The sequence below is a fragment of the Trachypithecus francoisi genome, unplaced genomic scaffold (assembly GCF_009764315.1).
Source record: "Trachypithecus francoisi isolate TF-2019V2 unplaced genomic scaffold, Tfra_2.0 Lachesis_group1, whole genome shotgun sequence".
NCBI lineage: Eukaryota > Metazoa > Chordata > Mammalia > Primates > Cercopithecidae > Trachypithecus > Trachypithecus francoisi.
The window spans coordinates 111,269,756-111,291,169 of NW_022681454.1; the positions used below are offsets into that span (position 1 = coordinate 111,269,756).

At 36.6% G+C, this 21,414-nt stretch overlaps 1 protein-coding gene across 1 annotated transcript in view; it reads left to right on the forward strand.

Annotated features, from left to right (window-relative positions):
* Positions 1 to 1,649: 1,649 nt before the first annotated feature.
* UGT8 (UDP glycosyltransferase 8) overlaps positions 1,650 to 21,414 on the forward strand; it is an 81,197-nt gene continuing 61,432 nt past the window's right edge. The window contains exon 1 of the mRNA XM_033215101.1: positions 1,650 to 2,215. The gene's annotated coding sequence lies outside the window, so the exon portion shown is untranslated. The remainder of the gene's footprint in view (positions 2,216 to 21,414) is intronic.

Consider the following 21,414-nt stretch of genomic DNA (forward strand, 5'->3'; position numbering starts at 1 on the left):
CAAAAGTGTATTTCAACTATTCATACAATGATTGACTAAACTTGTTTTACCTTATGGAACACCCTTACTGTGTAGAGCTGTGAGAAATTCAATAATCATTATTTAATGTGGACAACAACAGATAGATCAGAGAAACAATAAACATGGACATATCTACACATAATATATACTCCTTTTCTATCCAAAAATCTGACAAAAACCTTACACAATGATCAGTTAACACCATTTTAAGGACAAGGATGTGGCAAAACAATTTTAAAGATTTTTGTAAAATAAAAGAAAAAAAGTTGTTTTAATTGCTAATGATCAAGTTTTAACCAAGAATTTACATATGTATCATCAAAACAGTAGCTTGAAACTGAAGCTTGACCCTTGAGAAATAAAGCTTTTAAAATAAATGTCTAAATTCTCTTTTCTTTATTATGTTACATTTCATTTACTTTAGGTTTTCTAGTGCAATTTAAATAAGAAATAAATAGAGAATATGGTAATCTCCTTAGATCAGGTACAAAGGCTGTGAAAATATTCCCTGCATTTTGCACAGGGAATATGTTCAAATTTCTAATCTGCAAAGAAGAAAAGTGCATTATCTTTTTTGAAATGGCATTTGAAGATCTCTCCATCAGTGAACATTCTTGAGCATATGGATTTTATAATAGCAGCGTATATTAGTTTTTTTATTTATCACTAACTGGTAACATATAAGGTAAAATATAATTTCCGTTTTCTTATCTAAGGACAGAAAATCCCAATCTATTTCTGAATCTCACTTTTGAACAAGGAAAGAACGACCTGACATGGCATTTTTGATTTCCAACGTTTAAACACATAACGTTTGTGTGCTGTGACAGCATCTTAGCTTCTGGAATTTATGCTCGACATGAAACATAAACAATAAACAATTCAGTTCACGATATATAACGTTATATATAATATAAAATATTGTATATATTATATATAATATAAAATATTGTATATATTATATATAATATAAAATATTATATATATTATATATAATATCTCACACACGCACACTCTCGGTTTTCATGAAACTCACAATCTACCTCAGGCGCTCAAAGGCGCTCAAAGGTCTGAGGCGCCACAAAGAGGCTGCTCCAGCAAGCCTTGGGCACAGTTGCTTGCTGGACAAGACGCCAACTTGGCAAGGTTATGCCTCTGGCAAAGGCAGATTCGTCAGAATAAAGTCGCCACAGGCTCAACCAGGCAAAGCATGAATGGCCCTTTCAGCAGGAGCCTGAGAGGAGGGATGTTATTCAGTCCAGCAACCCTATTTACTTTTTTTCGGTATCCCCAAACTCCCGTTTTTTAAGGCTTTCCGCTTCAAGAGAGCCAGAATTGAAGCCTGGGTAGGCGGCAGTGCAGGTACCTGCTCACCTAAGCATCACCCTCTTAATTTTCCACACTCCTCCATCCACTTGCCCAAGTATAACTTTTTGAATAGATTCAGCAGGAGTGAAGCAGGAAAGGTAGGAAGGTGAGAAAACGCGCGATATCAACTAGCAGAGCTCACTGAACTGCCTTGATGATAAAAGGCGGGCACAGGGACTACGTGGGTGGTGGCAGAAAGGGCGCGGGGACACGCCTCGCAGAGAGAGAACAGTGGGCGGGGCCACGTGCGGATATCAGAGTCCGCAACTCGAGCGCCCAGTGGGCTAGCTAAAAGTCCCAGCCTGTAAGCCAACCGCACTCAGCGGGCGACTGGCCGGATCCCAGCGCTCTGCCCCTCGCCCAGCCTGCGAGCGCGTGGTACGAAGGCGCGTCTGCATCCATGCCCCAGCCGGGGGAGCTGGAGGCGCTCGCAGTCCGAGGCGAGTGATGCTAGGCTGAGCGCGTGGCGGCCCGTGTCCTGCCCCGCTGAGCCAAGTGCGGAAGGACAGCGGCTCGCTTCAGCTCTGCTCGCCGCGCGTAGGGCGGGGCGCGGCTGGGGGGCGGGGGGCTTGGCCGCCCGCGGGGAGCTGTGGAGGAGCAGGCGCGCTGCGGACCCGAGGGAGGACACGGTTAAAGCATTGCTATCAACTGTGAACCCAGAGAGCCTTCCTTAGTGAACACGCTAACTCTGAAGCCTCCCTTACGCCCCCGAACCACCGAAGGCGGCGACACCTGATTCAGCGCACAAACACGGGTCCCTTCTGTCCCGGATACAATTACGCGGCAGAGACACACTCAAACTCGCGCGGGGCAGCCAAGAGACTAGGTGAGCGGAGGGAACACGCCGTTCCAGCGGGCGGAAGAGGGGCGGGCTGGGTGGAGAGAGGGGCGTTGTTTGCTCCCTGAGGTGAATGCCGGGCGAATGGCTGCTATCCAGGGGCGGGGGGTTAGGAATTAGAAAGCACAGATGGGGTTGGGCTGAGGAAGTTAGGAGTGGATAGTGGGGGCTGGCGGGGTAGGGAGAAAGGCTAGGGATTGAGTGGATGTGAAGGAGATCTTTTTAAGCTGGCGCCTGATAGCGCCAGCAATCCTGTTTCTCCCATATGGCATCCGTTTGAGGGTTCTCTCGCGTATGTGCGCTCAAGGCAGAGGGAGGGTATAACAGGGAGGCGATTCGGCCGAGGGCCTTGTACTTGACCCCTGAAGGGATGGGCACCACGGCGCCCAGAGGCCGGAGCCAGCTGCCACGGCAGGGATAGAGATGGGGGACCAGGAGGAGCTTCTGGACCTCTTCAACTCCCCCTTACTCGTCCCCCTAAGGAGGAACAAGAGCGGGATGTGTTGGGGGTGGTGAATGTCTCAGGGCTGTACAAGCTCGCTGAGACCTTTCGGGGCCCGCCGTTTCCGCGTGCCCTCGCGACCCTCGACAATGGACAGTGTACAGTGGTGGCAGGGTTTCACTGGTCCCCGCGCCGATCTGGGAATGGTACGGGGTGCCCTTGTGTTAGAGAAGCCTGTGTGGGCCCCCTGGATTAGAGAAGAGGTGAGCGCCTGCGGGCGGGGAGAGAAGGACGCGCTGCTGGCAAAAAGAAGGGCGCCTTCCACGGACTGGAGGAGCGGCGAGGGAGCTTGGGATGTGTGTTTTGGATTTGAAGGAGGCAAACCGCATCGGAGAGTGCAAGTAGATGCAGTGCGTCGGGGCAAAAGGACAATCCGAGGAGGCGGGTGGGGTACCCACTCTCTATATGCAAACTCGTTGGTTTAATTGAGGGTTTATAAAATTGAGTACGGTAAACGTGCCATTGTGCAGCACTTAGGAAAGGAATAGCCTCTATACCTGTACCGCGAGTTCCCATCACCTTTCAGCATCTAGGCGGGGAGAGGAGAGAAGGTAGAGAACTTCTGAGAGCGTCCTGAGAACTAATGTGAATGGCTGGATTGCGCTAACTAGGCGTTCTTAGCGGAGAATGTCGCCAAGGGAAGGAGTGGGTGGCTGTACCAAACCAGGCGTGCTCTGGAGAATCACCTTTATTATGAGCCAGGGTTAACAGTGACGATAGAGTCTTTTATTTCTGGTGGGTCCTATTGGTAAAAATTAGGAAAAAAACCCACACTACTCCAAATTCTCCAAAAATCTTCAGTCCCCTCAGACTGTCACCTTGTACTACCAGTTTTTCAGGATCAGTATCGTGAATGTTAGCAGTTTGGCTAAATGCCAAATTGTTGTTATAATTTCTGATAATTTCATGTTCAAAAACGTCTATATTCATTCAGAATTGGAGTGCTTCTGACGTATCCCCAGAAAAAAAATTGGAGAAAGGATAGACAGTGTCTTTTTTTCTGTTATTTTTAAAAAACTTTTATTTTAGGTTTTGGGGTACATGTGAAGGGTTGTTACATAGGTAAACACATGTCACGGGGGTTTGTTGTACATATTATTTCGTCACTCAGTTATTAAGCCCAGTACCCAATAGTTATCTTTAACCAATATTTTAATAGTGTTAAGAGTAACCAAACTTTGTCCCCAGGAGATTTTAAAATTAAAGAGTCATGCATCTCAATATTATATAGTAAAGGAGACCAGAAGTTTGTGTTAATTGAATTAAATCTTAGCCAGCTTAGTTTGCTCCTATAGAAACTATCTCTTGGTGTGTTGAGGTTTTGCTTTAGGAATGTGTCTGTGTTCAGCAACTATTCTAGATAATGCCAGATGAAAACACTCTAGTACTGTATGATTTGCCTGCCACCTACAAGGTTAAGTTGACATCTAGTGTTGTGTGGCTTAGTATTATATGAGTCTTTATAAACTACAGTAAATCATAGTGCCCCGATATTTAGTAAAAGCTTGATTCTCTATTAGGAGGTTGGGCATAACTGAGCCGAAACTATACTTCTGACTTTTTCCAGGTAATACTACTATACAGATTCAAACTCTTTTTAAATCTAAGATTTCCAGAGTACTGTGCCTGTTGTATTTAAGCTTGGTACGAATCTTAGAATAAATAAACCAATGTAGTAAATAAAGATGCTTATAACAATTTTTTTTAATAAAAACTACTTTTTGTTTAAAGATTTTGACAGTTTACATTTCCCAATAATTTAAATTAAAACATTTTATTGCACTTTATGAACAACTGTCAGTTTCATTACCGTTTAAACATTGCTGAAAATCCCACCTTCAATCCTCAAATCCTTTTAAAATCATGCTCCTGTTTATCAAATAATATCAATTTGTTGCTTTTTAATTCATGCTAGGATTTTCCAACATACACCTGGGAATTTCTAAGATACACTTGGAGAGTGAGAACTTTTGATTATTTATGCAAGGTATCCCATTTATTTGACATCATCTGCAATGGTACTTATTTACATAAGTACATTTTCTAGGTAGCTGACTCTTCACACCATTAATTACTGCAACTTAAAAAAAAAATGAGCCATTGTAACCCACAAGCAATTTCTAAATCTTACTGTCTTCCTTGTTCCCTTGGAGAATATTGGATGTAAGTTATTCTTTCTTTTTGGGTTTTCTTTATGAATTCATAAAGAATTGAATAGTGCTATTCGCTGAGGTGTATAGAGCTGTTTTTGTTTATAGTAAATGGTCTCAGCCTGCTGGGTTGAAATACTAGAATGGGGACAGAAGTACCATTCTTCTTTTTATGTTTTTTTTTTCTGGGTCCTCTTTCTGTTATCGGCTATCACTTTCTGCTGCTGTCAGACCGTGAGCGGGCCCTGCTGCTATATTATCTGTTGTCTTTTGTTTTCCATTAAATGATGTGGGCTATTGCCTGAGTATAAATCCTGTAGACTTTGTGACAGATACTTTCTGTTCACGTGCTTTATTTGTGGTTTGGACTGAGAACTGAAATGTTTAGGTTTCCAGAAGGGTGGCCTCTATATAAAAGGTTTTAATGTATTTTTTATAGAAAAATTTGTGTATGAGATCTTTAGGAGGGTGTCTTAATTTCAGACAGTTAAGTCTTCTGGAAAAACTGAGAAACTGAAGCAGCCCTTAAAAAAAGTTTACTTTTTTATGATAGGCCCAGATTGTCTTTGTTTAGGAATATGTATACTAGGATATTTTACATATTACTTTCTGCCATTGAAACTTACTAACCATAATGTAGTGTAGTTAATATTTTTCTACCCTGGAAGTCCAGAATAAGAAGTATTGAGAACCCTGCTACTTGAGGCTACGTGAATTATTTAAATATTATTTTGCAAATTTATTTATGGAGGAGGTACATAATAAAATAAATATGATTAAAATGGTTTAATTTGGTCTTGAAAACAGCGGTAATCATATCTCCTTAAACTGAAGCATTTCACAAACATTCATTCTTTTATTCAACAAATATTTGTTAAGAGCATACTATGTGCCAAGCACTGTGCTCTGGGGATGTGCATACAGTTAAGGCCCTGGGAGGGCTCTAGGCTTAAAAGGGGGAGATAAGAAGGAAACAGGCTATTTTCAATATCTACAGTATAGTGCCGGCTGTTCTGTAAGTGCCGTGATAGAGATATACACACAATACCCTGAGCAGAAAGTTGGAAGTGGTGAATTCTGTGTGGGAACGGGAGATTCCAGGGTTTCTTAGAGGGTAACATAAAAAATGAATCACTGGAGGCAGGAGCAGGATCGTGGAGGGCTGTTTGCCATCCTCAGGAGTATGAACTATTTTCAGTTCAAGGTTGTTTTAAACTAAGGAGTGATGTGATGAGAAAACAGCTGTTACTGCAATCTAGAAGGAGGGATCTGAGGAACGTGAGATTTGAATGGTAGTTTAGAAGGTATTGCGGTGGCCTTGGTAAGAGAGTTTGAGGTCCTTGTACCAAAGTGTTTGCAGTGGGATGAAGAAAAGGGTTTGGTTACAATGATATTCAGGTGGTAGAACCTCTAAGATTAGGTGACTGATTTGGTGGAGGATTGGGAGGGGGTGGTGTAGGAGGATGGGATAGGAACTTAAAAGGAGACCCAGATTTGAGAGCAAGAGTGATAAAGTTCAGTTTTAGACATGTAGAACATGAAGTGCTTATAGAAAATCGAACTGGAGATGTCTGTCCAATGAATCATTGCATGTGAGTTCTGAGCAGCGAGGTCCTGGGCTAAATAGGCAGGTAGATAAATGGTGGGTAGATAAAAGGATAGACACACAGAAACATTTAGGATTTTTCAGTGTATAGGTAAGTATAAACCATGAAAGTTGATAGGTTTTCCAGGGCAAGTACCAAAAGTTAATAGGGAAACAGAGGCCTGGGGAGATCCTAAAATTTAATAGTTGGGTAGAGAAATAGGGAGCAATAAAGAAAAATGAGAAGGTACAGAACAGGAGAGGCAAGAGGAGAATTAGGGGGGTGTAACTTTTAAAAGCAGCTGAAAAATGAGAAAATTTCAGAAAGTGAGAAGGTCAGGTACTGAAATGAGGGGTATTAGACAGTCTCGGTTCCCACCCCGTCCCAAGCCCCGAATAGCTCTGTGACCTTGAGCTCACAATTTCATTTCCTCATTTTCCAAATGGGGTGAGAAGCACCTACATTATAGGACTACTGCGAGGATCAGATGAGATAAAAGCTGTCAAGCACAATGCCTGGGAGGTTACTGGTTTGTGTTTAACAAATGCTAACTGTTTTATGGAAACCAGGACTTAAATTTGTGTTTAGAAGGTCCTAGTCATTTTTGCTTTCACAAGTACTTGCTCTCAGAATTCACGGAGAGTGATTGAAAGATGAAAACTTGATCATACTTTTAACTTTTTGGGTTAGAAGCCAGTAGAATAGCAGCCATTGAAAATTTTGAAGGGAGCAGATGGAGTCAACTGAACAAAGTCCTTGAAGAGAGGGTGGAAATTGCCTGAAGAACATTGCAGAGATGTTGGGTTTCTCAGGACAATCCATGCTTCCACCAGTCTGGAGGGTCTGGTGGCATATACATTGTGTTTATAAAGCACCCGGTAATTAAACCTACAGGTTTCTAATGTCCTGTTTAAAGTACTCTTAGTATTTTAATTGTGTTCTAGTTCCTTAGGTAATCTATAAGGACATTGATTATTCATTTTAGTAGTAGCTGAAAACAAACTCAGAAAACAATACAGATGATTTCAAAATTTAACAAAATGTAATGTAATATTTGATGATTCCTAAGAAACTTCTATACCTCATAGGTCTTAAAAATCAACATGTGAAAAATAATTATTAGCCTGTGTGATAGGGGAAGGACTGATTTGTAGAGGTTTGTTTGCTTTTTTTTTTTTTTTCCAAATTTAGATTACTATGGTAATATTTAAATATACCTACTTTTTTCCTAGGGTTTTCTGTTTGAGTGAAGTGATGCTTTATATTAGAGATAAACATTTTAAATTAGATTTCTATTTTAATATGTATATAATTTTTTTACTCTGTAATTAGTGCATAATTTGAGAAAATGTTTACATCTTTGCACTGGTGTGGGAATCAACAATTGAACATACTGTTTACTAATCGGTTATAAGGCATATTATAAATAATTGTTGTCTCAATACATATTTGTTGAACAAAACAAAATTAGATGTTCCATATTTTTAAGATGAAATGAATTTGTTATCTGTAGTTTTAATATTTGATCATATTCTTTACCTGAAAATCGCTAGCCACACTCTTTGTTATCAGCACCTCTCTATTTTACAGTTGCGTTTTGGTGCTTTTATTTTTCCCCCCACTGTGCTTAGTCCTTCATGATTTATGGTCCTGTTATTTGTAAAGCATAGTAATCTGAGCAGGTGATTTTCAGTTTAGGATTTCTTCTAGTTCCATGTTCTATATTCACCAACGCAGTTTTAGACTGTATATTGTCATGCTCAGCACTCCCTTACAGAGATAACAGATGCCAAGATGAAATTGACTTATACAGAATGCCACACTTAGGTAAGCATTTAAGAGTGCATAGCCAAAATAAAAATGGTACCTTTGGTTTATGAATGGCAGGGTATCTAGGACAGTGTAGTTCATATTCTCTGGATGGACATTCGTGTAAATATTAAAATATTTAGATTAGATGGAAAGATGTATAGTAGGAACATTTCAGAAATAGTTTGCTTGTAGCGTTGTACTATGTATCTGAATTGTTAATTTGGAGTAATCACTGTATTAATTTTATTTTGAAGGTATAATCTATTTCCATTGACTTGATATAAATAACAGAAATGCATCTACAAGGAGTCCAGTTCATTAAAGACATTTACATTCATATCTGATTTGGTAAATATTTGCTTGATTTGGGAATATTATATAACAAAATTTGTGAAATCATTTTGTGCTTTTTAATTGTTTTGAAGAAATTTAATATTCAAAATACTTCAAGACACCAAATCATGACTTTTTAGTTATTATATTAGCTATAACTTGCTTTAATAAGTAAAATCTATGGGGCTAATTTTCTTCCAAGTGAAACATTAAGTTTAAATAATGTGCACATGCATTTACAAAGTAGAATCAAGTGTGCAAACATGCTGTATGTTCTCTAATAGATTCCTGTAAGCTGTATATAAATTCAACTTTTATAAATTGAGTCGTATTTATAGAATTTAAGAAAATAGGGCAAACATTTAACACTTCTTAAATATTAAATGATAGGCATACAGATGTTTATTATGTTAATCTTTATGTTTTTCTGTTTGTTAGAAATAGTTTACAGAAAAAAATTGTGGATAGTGACATTAAAGCACATTATATATTAAATATACCCAGGGACTTTGCTATTTAAAGCAATATCAACATACAATTTACCATAGAAAAAATCCTGTTTTGATTATTAATACCTGTTTTGCAAATTCAAATTTTTTAATGGGCTTAATTAAGCAGACACACACACACACAACAACAACAACAAACTTGGACACACTTCTATAACACATCTTGAATATAGTCTCATCTGTTGGAATTTGTTAAACTTCTACACTTAAGTCTTAATCTGATTCTACCTCATTCTCATAATATCCATTATTCAGAGGCATCAACAAGAAGAATTAAATTTTAATTTAAAAAATTATTTTTACTAGCAACAGAATGAGTGATTCAGTGGTGTCTTCCTGCTTTGAGAGAGCTGTTCTAAGACTAGGCAGTTAGTGCTCCGCAGTAGGCCCTTCCTCTGGGTTCCTTTCATGAAGAAGGCCCTTGTGTTTTACATAGATTTTGCATTTGTGCTGCTGTCCCTATTGAGTTGTTCTCACCAAGCCAATCTGGGGAGCAGCTCTTAGGGGAAAACTAGTCAAACAGGTTTGCCTGTCTATTCAAAAGGAGGGAAAAATGGTGAAATGTATGGATAAAGGCCAAGAATAAAACTGTTTTAAGGAACGTTCATGCTGATCACTGACTTTATTTTCTCCTGTTTTGAAAATACGTTGTAGACATTTGTGAGAATGTATCTTAATGGAGATAAAGTGAGAGTCAGAGAAACTGTAAGGGGAAGTAAGTTAGAAGCAGGGGATAAGGACAAGATGGGGAGAAGGAAGGGAAAAATAATGGAGAAAAAAAAACTCAAGAAGAAAAAATAGTGTTTCAGTGTCATATTTGGGCTTTATGTAAACTGAGTGTGTTATAGCAGGAAACCATGGTATTGATCTGAGAATGAATTTAAAACAGACAAAACCCCCCACATGCCTGTGGTCCTCAACATCCAAAATAGGGAACACCTTGCCAGGGCAGGGCTGAAGTTTGCTAGGAATATTTTTGGGAAAATGTTACAGTTAACCATCTCTGACACTAATCTTATATTAGAGATACTACTTGGTTTCCCCTAGTAAAGTGTTAGATTCATACAGCATTATTGTAGTTTGCAAATCTGTTACACATATATTTCTACTGTTTAGTCCTTATTCTGCTCCTGGAGCATTGCCCTATAGGTAGTAGCATTTTACAGCTCATAACTTGATAGAGTCCCAAGTAACCTTTTGAAGTCAAAATGACAATCTAGTCAGGGGAATTTGATGTTAAAACTAAAGCTTCTTGCCTAGAGCAAGTTCTTGAACTACAGCTCACCACCTGCCTCGTGTTCTGGGGATGCTGAACCTTGATCCCACTGAAATTACCTTGAAGTAATTTCACTGTAGTCCTCAGTAATGTCCCCCTCTGCTCCATGCTTCTTCCCTGCTCCTTGAGAGTCCCTTCCCCTTTCTCATCTGTAATGGTGAGACTCTCCAGCTGATCTTTGGTTGTGCCTCTTCTTCCTTCCTGGCATTTTTAATAACATCTTTTGTCCTAGCACCTCTCCTCTTCTCTGATCTCACTCTTTTGGTGTAGTTCTTGATGCTCATAGACTGGATTTTTACTTATATATAGATGATTCACAAATTTGTACTTCTAATTGTGATTTCTTCTATACTCTCAAGAGCTTAGAGTTCCCAGCTCAACTTCCTAACTCAGATCTGACATCCCCATTTGCCTCAGTCTTCAAAGACAGATTTTGGTGTTGTGGAATTCACTCTTTTTTACCCTTTGTATCTAATCTATTCCTAATTTGATCACTGTGTCCTTCATGAAGACCTTCTTCCCATGCCTGAGACTTTCCATTCACCTCTTGATGTCTTGGTGTAGTTCCGCATCACTTCTTCACCGTTGGTATTAAATGACTGTTTTTCACCATTACCTTGACCTTCCATCACCTCCCACTGCCCATAACCATCAGTCACTTGTCCTTACTGACCCATTTGCCTTCGAGTGTGATTTGACTATGCGTTTATTTTCACATGGAGATCTAAAACTTTTAGCCTGGCTTTCGAGGCTTTCTATTGTCTAGCTGCTTTCTGATCAGACTTATTTATTTTCTCATACTCCTCAATAGGATTCTATTCTATTTACCCACTGGGGCATTCATTTCAGGATATCCCCCCTCTTGAGATGTCCTGCCTTTTTATTCTTCTGCACTTCTAAATTCTCACTCAAGGTTTTGACACTCAAGTCCCACCTTAAACTGTGGCTTCCCAGTCTCTGTCACTTTTCTGTGACTTTGATTTGTACATATATTAATGTTAACAATTAGGTTTCATTCTGCCTCTAAGGAGAGTATGAACTCTTAGAGGGTGGAGTCTCTTGTCTCCTCATACACCTTGGACAACCACTATTGATCAGAGATAAGATATTCAGACATGGTTGAATGGTATCTTTAGTTTGTCAAAAAACATATTTTCATTAAAAAAAAATGAGTCACAATTTAAAAACTAAAGGTAGGTGATTTCAAACCCCTCATTTGTAGAGAAAGGGGCAAAGTCTCTATGGGGTGGTTGTCTCGCGTTATACAGCTAGTTCAGTTATTCACTGGCAGAGTCGGAACTAGCATTCAGATTTCCTAGGTCCTAATCCAGCATCTTCTATCTGTACCATATAAACACTCTCCAAAGTTGTCACCGCCATATGTCAGATAATAGTTTGACTTTTAAAATTTTGGTATCATTTTGGCACAAATACATCATGTCAATGTGTAAGTATATTTATCTAATTTTCACAAGACAATGGCAATGATATGCAAAAGACTTTCTCTGGACTTGTCTCATTGTGGTGAATATCTGTTATAATCATAGATACTTAGAAGACACAAAATTGTACATTCTTACCTGTTAGTAAAGGAACATTAGATAAATTCATTCCGTTTTTCTGCAGAAACTACCAACATTTTTCCACTTCTGGGGACTAATATAACTGCTGTTTTTTATCTAATACTCAACCTATCTAATACAACCTTGTCCTAGTGATGATGGTAGAATTTTATAAAATAGGGAAGTTTGTTATTTGTTCACCTGTGAAGATGTTCAAATAATTGAATAGGAAAATATCTAGAATTTTGTTTCTTGTTCTAATTTGCTTGTTTATATTTGGCCAGTTTTGTCCTGAAAACATGTTTGATACATTACATAAAAATTTATTTTGTGACTCTTAATAATGTTAAAAATACATTTAAACTAGTGATAGTAAAGAAAGGATATCTTCATTAGTGGCGGAAACAATCCCATGATCTTTGGTGATTCTACAACATTACTGTAGCCTTAAGAATCTCTAGTAATGTTGTGTTGAAAGCTGTTTCTCCTACATGTGAATATGTTTCATTGCAGGAGAAGATGAAAATTTGATCTGGATATTCACCAGATTCACTTGCTGTATTCTAATTAAAATCCCAACAAAAGAGAATTATGAAGAGTACTAACAAAGCATTTTAAAACATCAATCACTGTTTTTGTATTTTTTTAAAAGAAAATGTATACATGTTAGACTGTAAAGCCTCAGATAATCTCAGTTGTATGATTTATGAAACTTTTCTCACTTGTGTAAAGATGGGATCAGAATCAAAACAAAGAATTTCCGTATTGTTTGCTGAATGTTTATCACATGATGCAGATGCGTGGAGATAACTGTACCAGGCTAGTGTTGGGGGATTGTAGAAATATAAACCTATATCTTATTCTGTAGGATACATATATATGGATATAAATACGTATATATATACACACATAGATATTAGAAGACACAAAACTATACATTCTTACCTATATAATCATAGATACTTAGAAGACATATATTTACATATATAGATATATATATACACACATATATATTTTAAAATGAGGTATGTGATCAAGACATAAGTGCTTTAATACCACTGTTTTCTTTATTAAAAAGGAAAATTGCATTTTAAAAAAATTACAAGCTTTTATCCTTATTGTCTAAATCTGGTTTCTAGAACAGAAACATCAGTGTTACCTGGTAACTTGTTAGAAATGGAAATTCTTGGGCTCATCCCAGATCTGTAAAATCAGAAACCACGAGGGCAGGCCCCACAGTGTGTGTTTTAACAAGCCCCCCAGGTGATTGTGACGCGTACTGATGTTTTAGACCCACTTATCTATGATACCCGATGTCTCGTCAATTCACTTTTCTCACAAAACGAAAAAATTCTGATCATCTTAAGGACAAAAGAAAAATTAAGTTTAGATTTTAAAATGCTTTCCGGGTTAGTTTTATAACCTTAACTCGTATCTTATTTTACTTACTAATTGGTTATTGAGGCATGAACAAATATTTTTAGTTCAGATAAACCTATACATTTTTCAGTTTATTAAAAAAAAACAGGGTTGAATTAGTTGTTTATTTTGGTATACTTTGCTATGACATTGTGTAAGTGTAGCCTAGATTTTCTTAATTTTTAATCACAGGGAATAAAGGGGAGGAGGATTGAAAAAAGTCCAAAACCTTTAGTCCTAGGCCTCATCCCCAGAAATTCTTATTTGATTGAACTTCGTTGTAGATGGCAGGTTTTCAGGCATCTCTATTTTTCCAAAGCTTCCCAGGTGATTATTATGTGCAGTTGGACTATAGCCATATGTTCAAAGATTGGCGCATCTACCACATATCGTTTCATTAAAAAAATTGCCCATTAGATCTATTAGGTTCTTTTATTATTTTAAGCAAATTGTCCTTTCATGTATGTTTAATTTAAAAATATTCTTTTCCAATAGGTTATTGGTATTGTTGATTTGCTTAACCATGTTATTGATCATTTCATTACTCTTTATTCAGCCTCATGGTTTTGCTGTAAATCCTTGCTTATTCAAAATGCACTCCAAGCATCAGTAGTCCCATATCACTAGAGAGCTTGTTTCATAAATAAGTATGATGGGGCCCCACCCTACATGTACTGAATCGCAATTTATATTTTAATAGTATCCCTATAAAGTGTGTCTGACATTAATGATTCTCTATAACTTAAAATTTAAAATCAAGGTCAATTCTTTTTCCTTTCATTTTGTTTCTTAGAATTTATTGATTTGATCTTAACTACTTTTGATGAACCAAAGATATCAATCTCATTAAACCTATTATTAAACCCTTTTTTTTCCCAGTAAGTTTTAGAATAGTAAGGAATATTTTAAATTATCTAATTTCATAGCCCCACCTGACAGGTGAAGAAAATTAGGGACCTAAATTAAATGACTTGGCTTAAATGACAAAGGCTACTGATTTGCAGATCCATAGATGCATGCTACAATCATTTTATTTTTCTTTTCATTATATGTCACTTAAAATGATGTCTTTATAATTTAAACTACTTGAACTGTGAGCTAACTGAAAAGATAGTCTTAGGTTACCAAGTGCCATATATGTCCAAAAAACCCCAACATTTATATATGCATTAACAATTATTTTAATTATCTAAATCGATCTTGATAATACTTTACTAACACACTACTTCAAATTAGTTTAGAATTTAATTAATTTAGTAATAATGGGGAAGTTGACTATTAAACAAAATAAAAATGAAAGGAACTACTATGTCTCTTTACTACTTATTAAGTACTAAAACTATTCATGTGCTCCTGAGAGACTGCTGGTACTTTGTATACAGAAATTTAAACAGAAAGTTGTTTGGAATTGTTTATTCTGAGTTCCTGGGAATCTGGGGCTGTGTGCATTATGCTTTTCTAAATTCCCAAGATAACTGAACTTTAATTCAGGTCTTGATAGTTGGATCCACGTTACTTTCATTGTATTACCTGTATTTCTCTTATTGCACATAAGTAGCGAGTGCTAGATCCTTATCTGTCAATCCGGTGGAGAATTGCACAAATATCCCCAGCTGCTTACTAAATATGCAGATTCTTGGGTTTTTCCCTAAACTCCATAACAGCTTATTGGCTGAGGACTTTGGAACCTGTATTTTTAGTAAGTACTTGAAGTGATTCTTCTGGATGCCAGAATTTGAAAACAACTTCATTATGTGATTATATGTTTGTGTTTTAAATAGTTAAATTTAATCACCATCATCAAGCATTAATTGGATACATACTATGTACAAGGTACTGAGTGCAGTCTGTTGATATTCGTATTATCTTATTTTTGTTTTTATCTTACCTTCCTGTTTAGTGCTTGCAGAGAAACTCCCCAGGTGGGCCTAAGCCAGCTATCACTGATAAGCAAATAGGGTTGAGTTTCTCATTACAGCTTCACCATCTGTACTATAGATGTCTGAAAAGAGATAACTGCAGATATTGTGTTGAAGAAGTGTTAAGTGCACCTAGCTTGGAATGGTACAACAGCAACAACAACTTTCCTTATAACCTCTCCTTCATAAGAAGTTCTTTTGTATTCCTCTTGGCACTTATGAATGTTCCAGGTGCAAAACTGAATTTTTTGAGTGGTATTCCTAATGGTCTCTTCCGTTCAGTATTTCATGTGTGTAAAGAAAGGTCTGCCTCTGTAATACTTGTAGAGATTTCTATTAATCTTATTTTTCATAAGATGATATACTAGTATAAGGAATGGAATAGTAATACAATATGTTTCATTATGCTCTTTTAAAATATTGCTTTTGTTATCAGGCAAAGCAATATTTTAAAAGTAAAAGTGATTGTGTTAGAAATTTTTACCAAAAACTTATGACAGGGAACTTTGGATTAATTTATTTCATTAAGTTTGTGAAATGGAACCAAATTCCTTCTTCCTTTGCATTCAGCATTTTTCAGTTTTATTTCTGCAGTTAAGCTGTGGGCTTCTATACAAATAAATTTCTTTACTTTTTCTGATGGAATGAAAAATATTTAGTAATGTGGAGGATTTTGAAAATCTAGAGCTACCTATATTTATTAACTACTGACAGCCAAACTGAGTTCTGTCAGTGTGAGGTTTTCACCCAGATTGTACTCTCAAAGGTGCCTGACCTTTTTTTTTTGTTTGTTTGTTTGTTTGTTTTTTGGGCAGGAGACACTTTTAACCAACAACAGGTGGCCTCAGTTTTCTGAATTATTTCTTCTTCTACCTGAAATAAACATGTTCCCATTCTACAATGTTATTTTAAGGGATTCTTTGCTTTTAGTAGTTTACTTGCTAATAGTCACCATAAATAACTTAAGATTAACAAGAATTGCCTACAGATGAAAGATACTTGTTTAAAACCTGGGCTACTTAACAACCAAGTAGATATAAAGCTGGGTTTTTCCGCAGTTGGTCCACAGTTAACAATTTTTTTTAAACTTTCTTTTCTTTCTCCCTTCACGTAGTGTGATATGAGTACACTAGTTTACTAGATACTAGATCTTTGTCAAGTTTTCATCCTCTCAGTCTTATTATCTGTAAAGTAGGGGCCACTTTCTTGCCTTCATGTGATCTCAGTATGAAATGAGATAATGTTTAGAAAGCTGGTAAAGCAGGGAAGGAGGCATGTAGCAATTAAAAACAGCTGCTGTTATTGAGACTTGTATGTTAAGTCAAAGCTATAGAGTGACCAGCTCGTCCCCGTGTGCCCAAGACTTTCCCAGTTTTTGCACTGAAAGTCCCACATCCTGGGAAACTACCCCCCTCCACCCCCTGTTCTAGGCAAACCAGCATCCTGAGTTCCCCTAGGGCTTCAGTGACTTAGAAAAGGTAGCTCAGTTACTTCACACACAATAATTTGGGCATAAGCAGGCAGGGCTGGTGTTATGGTTTCACAGTCTCAGGACCCAAGTGTCTTTGTTGTTATACCTTTTCTGGTTTATAATTCTGTCTGTATGGTCCAGGATGTTAATCATTACCATGTCTCATTCCAGCTGGCAGGCAAGTGAAAAGTGAAACTCCAAGGGCATACATTAGAAATTGCACATAGCAATTCTGCTTCCATTTCACTCTCACTGAGTAGAACTTATTTATGTAACTAAAACCAGCTATTACAGAGGTAGGGAAAAATTGTCTTTTGCCTTTTTGGCTTAAGCCAAACTGAAGTAGGGTGGATTCCATTACTGGAAGAAACAACAAAGGCCACAGCTGTCTCTCATGTGCCTATGCCTAGCATCTAAGTTCTAGTTTCCTTTCATACTTTTTGTTATTACTAAAGGTAAAGGCAGTTCTCTTGATCACTTATAACACTACTGTGAATGTGTAAAATGAAAGACCCCAGAATCAAGGAAAAGCTGTAGTGAAATCAGTACTTTTATTTACTACTTTCTTCTTCCACCTGTAGTACACATTAGCCAGAAATTTTCTCTATAGTTGAGTTATGTAAATAACTTTAGTACCTCAGGCAAAAGCTTTTGATTCAGAATTTTGTTCAAAAGTAAGAAAATTTATATAATTAGAAAGTTCATTTATTTACAATTAAAGAAAAAAGTGGGGCTGATAGTGGAGATGCATGTGGTTCATCTATATATCCTGGTTCCAAATAATAATTGCAGTCATTTACTCAGTAAATAAATGTTGAGTGCTTACTACATAGTTAGGCAATGAGAATAAAGCAATTACCAAGTTTAACTAAAATCTCTACCTTTATGGAGCTTAAGTCATACTAGGGAAAGGCAGAAAAAAATATTTTTTAAATAAAATTTACATTTATTTAAAAGCACCAGTAATGACACTCAATGAATATTTATTTAACTGAATCCATATTTATTTATTTTTTATTTTGCTGGATGGCATTTTCCAAGGCTTACTTGTAGGAGATGTTTTGAAGAGAGATGAAGTTTCTCTTACAATATTCTATGTAGTACAAAGTTTGACCTCTTGTGGCAATTGATTGGTGCATTTGCTCACATTATTGCAGTCCACATAATAGTAAATGCCAGGGAAACTTAAAAGTACTGAGAACCTCAGCCTTTTCAGATTACATCATCTGCTTTAAACTAAATCACCCCCTTCATTTTTCTAAATATAATTCACCCTATACAGAAATGATTTTATATTTTCCATAAGCACTTATTTTGTTTTTCCTTTAATGCAAAGATACTTTGATTAATTCTTGTTTACAATAATGAATTGCTGAGATGCTGGGATGATAGACTCTCAAAAATCAACTTATTTCATGTAGTTTATATGCTTGTCATTTTTTTCTTATATGGTTCAATGGTTCATCCACATTAATGCTTTCCAGTTCAGAGTTATTAACAATGAGCAGCTCTTAAATTGGAGAAACGAGAGGAATGATTCTTTCAAGTGGTAGTAAAAGGTGATTCCCCACTTTTTTTTAAATAGCAAGGGTGTAGCATGGGAGGAGGGAGAGGATCAGGAAAAATAATTGACTACTAGGCTTAATACCTGGGTAATGAAATAATCTGTACAACAAATCCCCATGACACAAGTTTACCTATGTAACAAACCTGCACATGTACCCCTGAACTTGAGTTAAAAATAAAAATACAAAATAAAGAGAGTTAATGTATTCCAAAAAAAAAAAAAAAAAAAAAGGTAATGTTACCGGAGTCACATATGGTATTAAACTCTGGTATTTTAGCTGTAGTTTCTTTGGAAAAATGGGAAATACAGGGGCTTTATAAAAGTCTATTTTCATCTTTAAAATATATCAATAGTATATTAGGGTGTTCCTTTATCAAATTTCAGCATATATGAACCATTGATACCTAGGCACAGGAGCATTGTAGCTAATCTAACTTGTTTTCTGGAGCACTAATGGTTTAAAACCTTTCCTTTAGGCCACGCATGGTGGCTCATGCCTGTAATCTCAGCACTTTGGGAGGCTGAGGCGGGGAGATCACAAGGTCAGGAGTTCGAGACCAGCCTGGCTAACATGGTGAAACCCTGTCTCTACTAAAAAAAATACAAAAATTAGTTGGGCATGGTGGTGTGTGCCTGTAATCCCAGCTACTTAGGAGGCTGAGGCAGGCAGGAGAATTGCTTGAACCCGGGAGGTGAAGGTTGTAGTGAGCCGAGATTGTGCCATTGTACTCCAGCTTGGGTGACAGAGCAAGACTCCATCTCAAACAAAACAAACAAACCCTTCCTTTGGCCTTGGAGAAATCACTTTTACAGATGAACATTTTGAATGTACGACATTTAAGTATAGTACCACCAGTATGCTGATATTCTTACTGTTTTGCCCAAATTAATTCATACTGAAATGTTAAATGGCTTCCCTATGGTGAGTGGTAGATACACCTATTAAAATGCTTTTGGCGTTCTGTCTTGAAAGCAAGCATAGAAATAATTTTTAATAGGAAGAAAAAAGTGTAGACTGATATGCAGCTTGTGTATAGTCTTCAAATTTGTGTACATTCTTTGAATTTTGGATTTTCTTCAAGATTCTAGCAGTATATTACTCCACTGCCAGAATCTTGTAGTCAAGTAGTAGTAGTATCCCAGAAGCCAAGAGAGAATTTAGAGGAAGAGAGAATCACTAGTGGCTAGTGTTAAAGGGAAATCCGAACAGATAAGTGGGAAATGGGCATTTGTGTGAATATTGGGAAGCATTAGTGCTTTTAACAACAAGAATTTGATTAGAATTGTGGAGGATTCAAAGGCTGACTGTAAACATTTAGAGGAGTAAGTGGAGATAGAGACTGATGTTTTAAGATGCTTAACTCCTAAGGGAGGATGAGAGTAAGGCTCCAGGTCCAGGGATGTGCCAGCTGATAGCTGTTATAAGAATTACCTACTTTTGGTAGAAATCTTTGAAACTCCTGAAAAATGTAAGAAAAGAAAAGAAAATTGCTCAAGTCCACAACCTTAAACTGTTATCAGTTTCATCTTTACTTCGTTGTCATTATAATCACTTTATATATACATATATGTATATATCATATATGTATATATATACACATATATACATATGTGTGTGTATATATATACATATGTATATATCATATACATAATTTGGTAATGCTGCTATAAATATCTGTGTGCAGGTTTTAATGTGGACATTTTTTATCTTCTTTGGGTAAATACCGAGGAACATGATTGTAGGAATGTGATAAGAATATGTTTAGTTTTGTATGACAACCACACTGTCTTCCAAAGTGGCTGTACCATTTTGCATTTCCACTAACAATGAATGAGAGTTCTTGTTGCTCCCCATCCTCGTCAGCAGTATGTCAGCTTTCTGGATTTTGACCATTTTAATGGTGTGTAATGGTATTTCATAGTTGTAATTTGCATTTCTTTAATGAGATATGTTATAGAGCATATCCTTATTTGCCACCTGTCTACATTTTGTGGTGTGGTATCAGTGAAGGCCTTTGGTCCATTTTTTAAAAATTGGATTTTTGAAAAATTATTGAGTTTTAAGAGCTCTTCTTGTATTTTGGATAACACTCCTTTATCAGACATATCTTTTTCCAAATAACTTCTAATCTGTGGCTTGTCTTCTTCTCTTGATGTCCCTACATTTTTAATGTATTCAAGTCTGTCAGTGTCTACATTTAGATTGTTGTTTGAGATTTTGATTTAGAAAACTCTTCCCCGCTTAAGTACTACACATTTTCACTAACTTTTCTATTATTTTGTAGATTTATTTATTTATTTTATTTAACTCTTGAACTGGTCTGAAATCGGTTTTGTTTCATGGTTTGAAATAAGTTCCTAACTTCTTTTCAAAGTTTTAAAAAGTGAGCAATCCAGTTACTGGAATGATTTGCTCATTCTCCACTGATTTGAAATGTCAGTGTTTACTGTAATATATATTCATATACAATACATACTATATGCAAACATCACAAACATACGTACATATTTGGGGCCTTCTTTTTGGCATTGGTCCAACTTTCTTCTTCTACCATCACTAGATTATTTTAATTTAACCTTATTTTAATGTAACATTATAGTATATTTTAGTAACTTAAAATGCAAGCCTACTGATTATTCTTCAGTTTCAAAGTTTTCTTGCTTGTTTACAATTTCATTTTTCAGATAGACTTGAGAATCATTTTGTTACCTTTGAAGGGATTTATTAGTAGGAGTTCATGATAGTTTTAGGTCTGTACTATATTTGAGAACATTTTATGTCTATATTATACACAGTTCTTAGTCATGTTTTCTTTGGTTTCTCAGAAGTTTTATAATTCTTACATAGTAAGTTACTGAACAAGTTCAAAATAACGAGTGATTAAATAATGAGTATAATATTGATTCCCTTAACATTCTTTGTATTTCCTTCTGAACAAATGTGTAAACTTTAGATGCAGAAAACAGTTACACTGTTGATGAATTTCAACATTTATTTCTGTGTTTTAAAGAATTCCTCGCCATCATTTTGAAAATATTTCTTAAAACTAGCTAAAGATGACAGACTGGATAGCTTTTCTA